The following is a 13,264-nucleotide window of genomic DNA, read 5'->3' on the forward strand; positions in this document are numbered from 1 at the left end:
TCTTTTCCAACCACAATGGTATGAAACTAGAAATCAATTACAAGAAAAAAACCTGGAAAATTCAATAGTACGTGGAGATTAGACAACATGCTACTGAACAACCAACGGTCAAAGAATAAAAAAATACCTTGAGATAAATGAAAATGGAAATACAACATACCAAAACCTATGGGATGCAGCAAAAGCAGTTCTAAGTGGGAAGTTCACAACAATAAATGCCTACATAGAGAAACAAGAAAAATCTCAACTAAAACATCCCAATGTTGTATCTTAAGGAACTAGAAAAAGAACAAATGAAACCCGTAGTAGAACTAAGGAAAAAACAAGGATCAGAGTGGAAATAAATGAAATAAAGCCTAAAAAGACAATAGTAAATATAAAAAAAACCTAAGGTTTTTGAAAAGATAAAACTGACAAAACATTAGCTACGTTCATCAAGAAAAAAAGGACTCAAAATCAGAAATGAAAGAGGAGATGTTTCTACTGATACCACAAAAATATAAAGGATCATAATTACTATGAACAATCATACACCAACAAATTGGACATCCCAGAAAAAATTCCTAGAAACTTACCAAGATTGAATGATGAAGAAATAGAAAATCTGAACAGACCAGATAGTAATAAGGAGATTGAGTCAGTAATCAAAAACTTCCCAACAAAAGTCCAGGACCAGGTGGCTTAACTAGTAAGTTCAACCAAACATTTAAAGAATGCCAATCCTGGGCTTCCCTGGTGGCGCAGTGGTTGAGGGTCCGCCTGCCGACGCGGGGGACATGGGTTCGTGCCCTGGTCCGGGAAGATCCCACATGCCATGGAGCGGCTGGGCCCGTGAGCCATGGCTGCTGAGCCTGTGCGTCCAGAGCCTGTGCTCCGCAGCGGGAGAGGCCATGACAGGGAGAGGCCCGTGTACTGCAAAAAAAAAAAAAAAAAAAAAAAAAGAATGCCAATCCTTCTCAACTATTCTAAAAAATAGAATGTACACTTCCAAACTCATTTCATGAGGCCAGCATTACTGATACCAGAATGAGACAAGAACACCACAAGAAAAGGTCAATATCCCTGATGAACATAGATGCAAAAATCCTCAACAAAATATTAGCAAACTGAATTCAACAATACATTAAAAGTATCATACATGATAAAGTAGAATTTATTCCAGGGATGTAAGAATCGTTCAGTACCCACAAATCAATGTGATACCACATTGATAAAATAAAGGATAAAAACCATATAATTATCTCAGTAGATGCAGAAAAAGATTTGACAGAATTCAACATCCATTTATGATAAAAACTCTTAACAAAGAGGCTATAGAGGAAATGTACCACACATATATGGTGCATTTAATAAAGGCCATATATGACAAGCCCATAGCTAACATCATTCTCAACAGCAAAAAACAAAAACCAAAAACCAATAAACCAAAAAAAAAAAAAAAAGTGAAAAAATTTCCCCTAGAATAAGAAACAAAACTTTTCCCCTAAAATCAGGAACAAAGCAAGAATCCCCACTCTTGCCACCTCTATTCAACATAATATTGGAAGTCCTAGCTGCAGCAATTAGTCAAGAAGAAGTAAAAGTTATCCAAACTGGAAAGGAAGAAATAAATTGTCATTATTTACCAATGATACGATATTATGTACATAAAATCTTAAAGATACCATCCAAAAACTTGTTGGAACTAATAAACGAATTCAGTAAAGTTGCAACATCTATACACTAATAATGCACAGTCAGAAAGAGAAATTAAGAAAAATCCCATTTAAAATAACATCAAAAAGAATACCTAGGAATGCATTTAACTAATGAAGTAAAAGACCTCTATACTGAAAACTATCAGATATTGATGAAAGAAACTGAAGACACAACTAGTTGCAAAGATATTCCATAAGAATGGATTAGAAAAATAAATATTGTTAAAATGTCCATAGTACCCAAAGCAATCTACAGTTTCAACATAATCCCTATCAAAATTCCAAAGGCATTTTTCACAGAAATAGAAAAAATTCTAAAATTTGCATGGAACCACAAAAGGTCCTGAGAAAGAAGAACAAAGTAGGAGGCATCATGTGCTCTGATTTCAAATTATATTACAATGCTCCAGTAATCAAAACAGTTTGGCATTGACATAAAAACAGACACACAGATCAATGGAACAGAATAGAGAGCTCCAAAATAAACCCACACATATGTGGTCAATTAGTTTATGGCAAAGAAGTCAAGAATATACAATGGGGAAAGGACAGTCTCTTCAATACATGGTTCTGGGAGAACTGGACAGCCACATGCAAAAGAATGAAACTGGACCACTAATTTACACTATACCCACAATTAACTCAAAATGGATTAAAAACTTAAACATAAGACCTGAAACCATAAAACTCCCAGAAGAAAACATAGGCTGTAAGCTCCTTGACATTGGTCTTTGCAATGAATTTTTGGTTGTGACACCAAAAGCAAAGACAACAAAAGCAAAGACAAATAAGTGGGACTAAGTCAAACTAAAAAGCTTCTGCACAGCAAAGGAAACCATCAATAAAATGAAAAGGCAACTTACCGAATGGGAGAAAATAATTGCAAATCATATAATCTGATAAGAGGTTCACATCCCAAAATATATAAAGAACTCATACAACTCAAGAGCAAAAAGAAAAAAATTTGATTAAAAAATGGGCAGAGGACATTCTTTTCCAAAGAAGACATACAGATGGCCAACAGGCACATGAAGACATGTTCAACATCACTAATCATCAGGGAAATGCAAATCAAAGCCACAATGAGAGATCGCCTCACTTCTGTTAGGATGGTTATTATCAAAAAGACAAGAAATAGGGCTTCCCTGGTGGCGCAGTGGTTGAGAGTCCGCCTGCCAATGCAGCGGACACGGGTTTGTGCCCTGGTCCGGGAAGATCCCACATGCCGCGGAGTGGCTGGGCCTGTGAGCCATGGCTGCTGGGCCTGCGCGTTCGGAGCCTGTGCTCCACAGCGGGAGAGGCCACAACAGTGAGAGGCCCACGTACCGCAAAAAAAAAAAAAAAAAAAAAAGACAAGAAATAAATGTTAGTGATGGATGTGGAGAAAAGGGAAGTCTTGTGAACTTTTGGTGGGAATGTAAACTGGTTCAGACACTATGGAAAATAGTATGGTGTTTCCTCAAAAATTAAAAATAGAACTACCATATGAATCTGGCAGTTCCACTTCTGGGTATTTATCCAAAGGAAACAAAAACATTAACTTGAAAAGATATGCACTCCCATGTTCAATGCAGCATTATTTACCATAGCCAAGACATGGACGTGTCCGTCAATGGATGAATGGATAAAAAGATGTGGTGTACACACACACACACACAGAGGAATAATATTCAGCCTTAAAAAAAAGAAGGAAATCTTGCCATGTGGCAACATGGATGGGCCTCGAGGGCATTATGCCAATGAAATAAGTCAGAGAAAGACAAATACCATATGCTTTTACTTATTTACGAAATCTAAAAAAGGATAAAAGCCTGAGCTCACATATACAGAGAACAGATGGTGGTTGCCAGAGGCAAGGGTGGAGGGTGGACAAAATGTGTCAAAAGGTACAATCTTCCAGTGATAAAAAAGTCATGGGAATATAATGCGATGGTGACTATAGTTAATACTATATTGTATATTTGAAAATTGCTAAGAGCATAGATCTTAAAAGTTCTCATCACAAGGAAAAAATGTGTAACTATGTGTGGTGATAGAAATTAACTAGACTTATTGTAGTGATCATTTCACAGTATATATAGGTATTGAATCATGTTGTAATGTTATGTCATTGTTATATACATCTCAATTAAAGATAACCCCATTTTATATATAAAGTCATTTGCAGAGTCTAGACTCAGTTCATTATAGATAGGCTTTCCACTGACATGAATGTCCAGTGGGATGTTAGAAATTTGTGTAGAACATGAGAATTCTTCTTTGTATAGGAGTGCCCCGTACTCTGCAGGATGTGTAGCATGAAACTCAAGCACTAGCTCCCCACCAACTCCAACCATCCCCACAGATTTCCAAGATGACTTCTAGGGGGGTGCTGCTGCCCCCCACCCAAACTCCTCTCATTGAGTAGCACTGTTCCAAGATGGTGAACTTTACGCTAGGGCTGCCTGCGGTCCTCTCTTCCAGCTTCATGGAAGCAGCCATTTGTGGAAGCTACGTATGAAGCCAACGTGGAGAGGATGGCAGAACAGAGAGGGGGCAAGAGAGAAAGGCAGAGTCCTCAAGATATTATTTGAGCTCCTGGATCCAGCTATGCCTGAAGGCAGTCTAACATCTATACTTCCCCCTTCACATGAACATTAAATGTCCTTTTTGTTGCGTTTGGTTTCTGACATGTGCAAACAAAAATTTACTCTAACACATGCTTCAAAAGGCAGTTGTAGACCAACTTTTTTTTTTGCTTGTTCAGTTTTATTTTATCATTACTACTGACTTATTTTTTTTTCTCCTGCAAAGTAGGAATAGAAAGGGAAGGGGAACTCTAGGGTGTTACGTTCCACTAGGTCAGACTTAGTGAAGCGTGTGAGCAAGTGACTCTACCTTCACTTTTTCTCATGGAATTGATCTACACCCCGCCCCGCACCCCCCCCACACACACACATGAACTCTAGCAGGCATATTCATACACTATGGTCACGTTCTCTGGGTATAACTGATTGGACCAGGGATGCACCACTCAAATTCTCTTTCCCTGGAATTTCAACCCAGGGCCTGGTGGACTGAAGCACTGTCTCCACGGCTGGAACTCTTACCAGGTAACAATGAGCACTAGGGTCGGGGAGGGGGAGAGCTATAAAGCAGCTTTATTCTGCCAGGTGACTTCGGGAAATAGGGGAAACTGATTAGCAGATACATAGAAAGAAGAAAAGAGACAGTTTCAGGAACGTTCTAGTTCCAAGATCCACTGCTTCCCAAGATCCAACTCTAGTCTGCTCTTGGGCTCTTTAAGAAGCCCTGTATCTTAAGTGGATTCACTTAAGTGAATTTCCAGTCTTTGTTTACATCTCCAGTGGGTTTCTATTACTTGTCTCTAAAGAATTCTAATCTAACACTTTATTCTTATAGGTATTCTAAGTTCTCTCCTCACATCTAATCAGATCACCAGGAAGCCACACTGCATGGTGAGGGTAAGGGGGTGGGTCGTCCCTGCAGAACCAGGGGGTTGGGAGAGGTGGTGGGGAGCTAAGTGTTGCCCTTGGCTTTATTTTTAATTTTTTTTCAGAGTTTCTTTCATTTTTTTTAAAAACATCTTTATTGGAGTATAATTGCTTTACAATGGTGTGTTAGTTTCTGCTGTATAACAAAGTGAATCAGCTATATGTATACATATATCCCCAAATCTCCTCCCTCTTGCGTCTCCCTCCCTCCCACCCCTCTAGGTGGTCACAAAGCACCGAGCTGATCTCCCTGTGCTTTGCGGCTGCTTCCCACTAGCTATCTATTTTACATTTGGTAGTGTATATATGTCCATGCCACTCTCTCTCTTCGTCCCAGCTTACCCTTGGCTTTAATCAAAGGTCAACACAAGAAACAACCACAGGCTTTCACAATCAAATCTAGAAATCCAGGCTCTGAGCCTCATCAGCTGTCTCTTTGGGTAAGTTACTTAACTCCCCTGATCTTTAAACTTGGGCAATAATGACAACCTACCTCCCAGGGTTGCAATGGCAGCTCAGTGAGATGAAGACAGAAATGTGCTCAGCACAGTCGTCTGTGCTCAGTAAATATTTCTCCTACGTCCTCCCCTTTCCTCTTTGCCACCTTGCTCTTAGCTATTAACCAGTTCCTCAGTGTCGGCACAACAGGTAATACCTCTCTTGCACTTGAATTTTAATCTGAAATTCTGACAAAGCACAGAATGATAGAGGAGGACTGGGTCTTAAAGGTTATCTAGTCCAATCCCCACCCTGTTTAATTTAAATTTTTTTTAATTTTTAGAAGGTTAGAGTTGCATATAGGTTAGAGAGTCAACTAATTCTATAAGGCTTATGAAGGCGAACAGCAGTCTCTAGACCTCACCACCATCTTACCCTCCCTAGAGGCAATCTTTCCTTGTATCTGGCTGATAACCTCCATGCCACCAAATACCACGCTTGTAATGCCACATGTTTTTCGGGATCAGGCATCCTCTATTGACCTCTCACTATAGAAAATGAGGATCTGCTCCGTTATGTTGCAGATCAGGAAGCTGAAGTGGTTCAAGACCAGTGACTTGCCTAAGGTCTCACTTAGATAATTTGAGGTTGAGGTCAGAATTGTTTGTTTTTTTTTTAAAAGCTTCTAAGCATTGTCTCACACTCGATGCAAGTTTGAGAGTCGCTGCCAAGGCAGTGACAGCTTCGGAGGTGGAACTTCAGCATTCAAGTCTTGGCTCGGATGCCTCTGGCTATGTCCTCTTGAGAAAACATGTTCTGAGCCTCAGTTTCTCTCTAAAATGGGCACATTTTTAAGGACTTACAGGAATAAAGGGGGACGACATGGTCAAATGCTGTGTGAAGATGAGTGATGATTGCGAGTTCCAGCTACCAAAGCATAGGCACAGTAGGGGCTTCCCAGAGCCTCATTTTCCTCATCAGCACAATGGGCCTCACCTGGCCCCATCTTACCTCCTGCTCCTTCACTCCAATTCAATGGCCTTATTTCTGTTTCTCCAACCGAACTAAGGGCTTCCTCACACTTGCCCATTTTTCTACCTTAAACACTTCTCTTTCTCACTCTCTTCACAGGCTCTTCATCTGACTAATCCTGACTCACGCCTCAGGTCTCAGCTAACTGTCCGTGGTTCAGGGAAGCCCTAGCCTTTGCCCCTGACTCAGGGATGACCCCCCCCCACCCTTCCCGGACCCCATGCATGCTCTGTGCTCTATGCTTGTCCTGCATAGAACAGATCGTGCTTAGAATCTATTGTGTTTTTTTCTTGCTGAATGTCTGAGACTGTATGAGCACTGAAACAACATCTGCACGATTGCCAGGTACCCACAGCCCGGGCACAGGGCAGACACATGGTAGGTCTCCACTAAACATTCTCTCTCAGCTGAATACCAGTCCATCTTGCTGGACCAGCTCACTGCTGGAACCACCAGCTCAACCTTGCTCTTTCAACTCCCCGACTAGAGATGCAGAAAAGCTGGTTGTCCTCAAGTTCATGTTTATTTCAACAAAAGCTGAACAGGAAGACAGGCTCAGCAGGCAAGGCATACCCAGGCAGGTTATTGTTTACAGGGTGTCCTGGTCTGGCTGGTAACGCACTGCCTTCATCGCCAGCCATGGACCTGTGGCTCTCATTTCCCTTGAAGGAACCAAATCTTCTTTATATGACTCCTTAAACAATAGAGGGTCAAGTGGCAGGGAGAGCCCAGCTCTGCTGCAGAGCTGCGGGGCATCACTGCAATTCACATAGTATCCTTGCAACTGAGGAACGCGAGCCAAAAAGAATCAAAAGCAGCAACACAACTTTTCCGAAAACGCATTCCAAGAAAGCCCTGTACCCTCAGAAAAGGGTGGCTTGAGTCATTTCCAGTTGTACTGTTGGGAAAAGAGTTGTCTTTTTAAACTTTCAAATACAAAGATACTATTCAGTGGCAATCATGTGTTCCTGATTTTTGTTGATTTTCAGAAGTCAAAAGTATTCTTTTAAAAAGATAAGGCCAACCGTGTTATGATATTCTATCATTGGAACAGAAATTGCTAGTGCTAAACAAATTCATACCTAGAAATATTTTCCATTCAATGAACACCTGAAATAGATGTTGTAAGGGGACTTAAGCAGGTGGTAGGACCATTTAGATGACAAATGATGGCAGTTATTAAAAGCCTGGGCACTGGGCCTCCCTGGTGGCGCAGTGGTTGAGAGTCCGCCTGCCGATGCAGGGGACACGGGTTCGTGTCCCGGTCCGGGAAGATCCCACATGCCGCGAAGCGGCTGCGCCCATGAGCCATGGCCACTGAGGCTGCGTGTCCGGAGCCTGTGCTCCACAACGGGAGAGGCCACAACAGTGAGAGGCCCACGTACCGCAAAAGAAAAAAAAGCCTGGGCACTGAAATACAAGGTACAAGTGCCGTATCCCCACCCCGACATATGACAGAGGTGGCTAAGTTTTGGTAACAGTTAAGCAGGACAGTTGAGAATATTGGCTCTAGAATCACGCTGTCTGGGTTTGAATCCGGGCTCTGCCCTTTAACACCTGCAAGACCTTGGGCAGTTTACTCAACCACATAGAGCTTCAGTTAGCTCATCCACAAAGGAGGAGCAGAAGAGCACCTGCCTCATATTGTGTGATTGGCTGAATGACTAAGTGATTTGAGATATATATATATATATATAAAGCACTTAGAAGGGTGTTTGGCCCAAAGTAAGTACTCAAAAAATAGTAAGCTCTTAAGTCAAAAACTAGACACAACCCATGTGCCCATCAGCAAGCCAATGGATACATTGTGGTATATACATACAATGGAATACCACTCAGCAATGAAAATACAAACTATTAACACACACAAGAAGCTGGATGAATCTCCAAATAACCGTGCCGAAGGAAAGAACCTAGACCAAAAAAACTACATGATTCCATTCACACAGAACTCGTGAAAAAACGAACACATCTATAGTGACAGCACATCAGAGGTTTCTTGGGACTGGAGAGGTGGGAGGGAAGAAAAAGGGGCACAAGGGAGCTTTTGATGGTGATGGTTATGTTTACTGTCTTGACTGTGGTGATGGTTTCAGGAGTGTATGCATATGTCAATACTGATCAAATTATACACTTTAAATGTACGGCTTGTATGTCAATTATGTCTCAATAAAACTTCTTAAAAAGAAGTCAGCCATTACAATTTCCCACTAATCCCACCCTTGCTCACACAGTGCTCCAGGTGGTCACTAATGGATCAGAGCCACTCAATTCTAGTCCTATTTGTTACCCCTGGTTTAGATGAGCTTTTCTGATTCTCTCCTACTTTTGAGAATTTACGATTTTGTAACTTACTAGTGCTCTGACCTTAGACAAGTCCCAAACTCTGAGCCTCCGTGTTTTCCATCAGGAACATGGAAATTATATCTACCTGCCTGTCTGGATAGTTGTGAAGGTGGAATGTGGAAATGTTCATCAAAGTGCTCCAAAACACAGTACAGTGTTAGGCAAACACGAGGGACTGACACGTGCTGTATCCGTTTGAATATCTGATGTATTTGCCAGGACTTGCTCTGCCAGCAGAGCTGGATACTAAGCACCTCTTAAAGCAGCCCTCTTTACAAATACTACTTGGATTTATGGTGTTTGTATGAATACCATTTTAGCTCATTTTTATGTTACTCATCAGGCTGTGAAGAGGAGGGATTCAGAGGTGTCAGAGAGTCTTGAGGGACCCAGGCCAGGCCACCTGGAGAGGTATGGCCAGTGTTAGCTGGATCATCTGATACAGGAATTTTCCAGGTGGAGACTCTGCTACCTATCAAAGCTTATTCCTTCTGGCCAGGGCTCCTTGCCCTTTGATGAGTTAAAATTGGCTGCTGAGTGGTGTAGCAGGGCCTGGTTTGATCCCCTTGTGTTAGAAAAAGACGATTGTTTAGTATCACTCCAGAGAGCCTGCAGGGGTGTTTGCAAGAAACAGCACTTGTTAGAAGACCTCATTTTACGGGTGAGAGGGAGTTTATAAACCGGGAGTGAAAAACACTGGAAAGATGCAAACTAAAATTTTACCAAGTATGTGCCAAGAGGTATAAACAAAAACACTAACGGTGGTTACACTTTGACTTAGGGTTAAACTTTTTACTTTCTTCTTTCAGCTTAACTGTATTCTCTAAATTTTCTACGAGTGGACATCACTTTTTCAATAAGAAACTTAAAAAAAGAGCCAAACCAAAGTATTTCTGGTATGGAATTGCTACCTTTGTTCAGAAAAGCAAGAAACATTCTTGTTACCTCTAACCAATAAAGATAACATCAGCTGTAAACAGAAAAAGAATTAAAATGCCTAAGTGTGATCTGTCAGCTCAGACATCCGCCTCTGAAAGCTGTACCACTGGGTAGTTTCAGGAAGGTCCTGCTATGCCCCTTGACACCCAAATGAAAAAGATAATGCTGTCCCCAAGCCTCCTTATGTCCCTTAATGCTAGATCTTGCTCTGTAATCCATACGTAAATCTCAATTCATCTTGAACCCACATGTTTTCTACCTGTATGACTCAGCTTGAGACTAATCCTATTGTATCCTGAATTCCCCCAAGACTATTAGTCACTGGGTCCCACCAAGAGTGATGAAACGCTGTCACCGGTTCATGGCCATCCCTGCTCAAACCGAGACCAGAAGCCACCACAAAGAACTTTCTAAAAAGTATGGTCATCCCAGGAGCATTTCATGTGTCCACTTTGGCTATGCCCCACCATTGTCCTTTTGGTCTTACATTTCACTGCAGAGCCCAAACAGTCGAATTACAAATCCTGGGATTTACCAGCTGTGTAACTTTGGGTGAGATACTTAATTTCTCTGTATCTCAGTTTCTTTATCAGTAAAATGGGCACAATAATATCTCTTTCTTAGGACTGGTATGAGAATTAAGTGAATTGATGTTGAAAGTGCCCTGAGTAGCGCCTGGCACACGGTAAGTACTCATACATGTGAACAATTTTTGTTCCTGCCCAGAGCCTCTGCTCAGCTTTTGAGCATCCACTCACCTCCCTCAGTAGGTCCCCAGCAGCATGGGAAGCGAATCTTCACTCTGCAGATGGATGAAAAAAGACTTTGAACAAAATCCCAGGCGATGCTTCACAGACTTCAGTTTTATCTCAGCAAGCAGCTTGGGTGAAGCTCTTAATGCAGCCTCCTAGGTAGCCGTCTCTTCAAGACTAGACATCATCTTGCACAAAGCAAGTTGGAGCCAACCTCAACCTTCAGAATCCTAAAAACCTCTGAGGGGCTCTGACTGTAATGGCTTTTATTCACCCTCCCGTAACTTTCACACCTGGGAAGTTTTAAAAACCGGATGCCCACGATGTATCCTCCAATCAGGATCCCTGAAGGTGGGACTTAGGCTTCAGGATTACAAGCTCCCCAGGTGATTCTTCTAATGGGCAGTCAAGGCTGAGAAGCGCTGCCTGGGTCTAAACCAAATGTCATGGGTTTATGAATGTTTTCACAGTAGTAATGGGTCACAGGTGGTGATTAATATGTGTTGATATTTAAAGATATGCGATGCTAATAAACTGGCAAGATTGGGGGCAGAAAAGGTTCAGGAATGGAGCCCTTTAATGAGACAGGCTGGGACTTGGGAGCCTTTGCTGCAGTGCTTGCACCTGGACAGACAACTCTTTGAGCAACAAACTCCATAAGATGTTACGGATAAAACCCGAACGAACGTTTTGGCCAACCCAATACAAAGACACTATAAGGGACTAAAAATAGCTGCCTGAATGCTCAGTTAGGGCAAATTATGAACAACAGATACAAAAAGACAAAAACCCAGCTTCCACTTCTGAGGAGCTAAAGCAGGGGCTGCGCAGGATCCCTGCACACGGCACCACCTGGGGGCGGGCAGACCACCTAAGCTGCCCCTCTGGCCTGACCCACCAGTCCTCCCCCACCCCCCCAATTAAGGGACCAGCCCACCCCGCCTCGGGGGGCAAGCAAGGGCACCTGTTACTGGTTTTCCCTCCCTCGTGCTGCAGCAGGAGTCCCAATAAAGCCTCGCCTGAAATCCTCATCTGGCCCCTTAGCAATTTCTATTGATTAAAGGGTCCAAGAACCTAGATCAGTAACGTTAAGATGTCAAAGCTCCATAGTATTTGATCTCCTTTTCAAAAGATGCTTGGTTTGGGGGATCCTCAGGTAGTACTGCTTGTATTCTTGTAATTTACAGCGCTTTAGGGGAACAGTTCCCTCTTGTTTGCTAACACCTGTCCTGCTCTCAGAACCTCCTACTTGAACCCAAAGGCAGGGCTGGGCAAAGGCAAAGCTGAGCCTCGCACTTCTGACATGGCCCTCACGGAGGAGAACTGATGTATAAAGGGGAAATGACCAACCCTCCCGCACATGCTGAAGGTGCAATGGGAGCTGCGCCTGGAACATAGAGAGAGGGGGCTATGGAGAGCCTCTGAAGAGGTGAGAGGAGGCTGGAGGAGGCCATGAGGGAGGGACGAGGGGTGTGTGTCCCTAAGAAAGTTTCTCAACCACACTGTGCCTGTTTCTTCAAAGGTCAAATGGGGATAATAGCATGTATCTCAGGGTCACTGTGAAGACTGAGTTAATACCGTATATGGAAGGTAGATAGTGCTTGGCACTGAGAAAACCCTTACAGGTTTAGCTGTGCTTATTATTATCATCAATATTAAGTAGCAGCGGTTATTCAGACTCTTCTACAACCTGGATTAAGTTTTCCTTTGAGAAACTTTTGAGAGGCAGCAAACTCCTTTCCATTGTACCTTTTGGGTCATGCTTTGGATGGTCTTTGAACTCTGATGTCCAAGGTCTGTGTTTGTGTCATAATCATGGTTGCCATCTACACCACCTGTAATTTAACAGTATGCTTTCACTTGATATCCCATTTCTCTCCAAAAGGTCATTTGTTCTTTATCCCCTTCAACAAAACATCTATCTTTACCCCAAAAGCTGCGCTGCCCTTAGGGACAGTTGCCAAAGTGCGTGCTTGTGGCCTGCCCCCTCTGGACCTCACACAGTGTCATGGCAAGCGTCTCCCGTGGTCATCACGGGTGTGCCTGGTACCTAGAATTGGTCAGGCTCACAAAGGACATATGAACCAGGCTTGCAGGAGGCCGATGTACCAGCCAGGCTCTGATTTATTGAACTACCAGTGGGAGGCCACTTCTCGGTGATAGGATACTGCAGGCTGGGCTCTCCAGGGCACCGCCCCCTTGCTGGCAGCCCCAGAAACCCAAATTACTAATCAGAAGTTTGTGTGGTGACGTCAAGTCAAAGCAGAGGAAACTGGATGGTCTTGAGTGACACCTCGTCCTGTCTGTACAAAAGCCTGATAATTGTCCCCTGTCTCACAGCTCCAGCAATTAGGCTCCCCATAGGTACAGGATGTAAAAATCACTTCCTGCCCTGGACAGAACTTGAAGGAGGGACAGGAGCAGGAGGCTGGGCTTGTTGGCTGCTCTTCCACGAACCAGAGGCCTTAGGACTCTACATCCTTTTGCAGACACTCACTTCAGTACAATTGGCTAGGTTATAGCTCTAATTTCATTCATTCCAGAGCAAGTCTTCTAGGTGCCTTGA

Source organism: Grampus griseus, assembly GCF_964374135.1.
Source record: "Grampus griseus genome assembly, chromosome: 17".
In the NCBI taxonomy this organism is placed as follows: domain Eukaryota; kingdom Metazoa; phylum Chordata; class Mammalia; order Artiodactyla; family Delphinidae; genus Grampus; species Grampus griseus.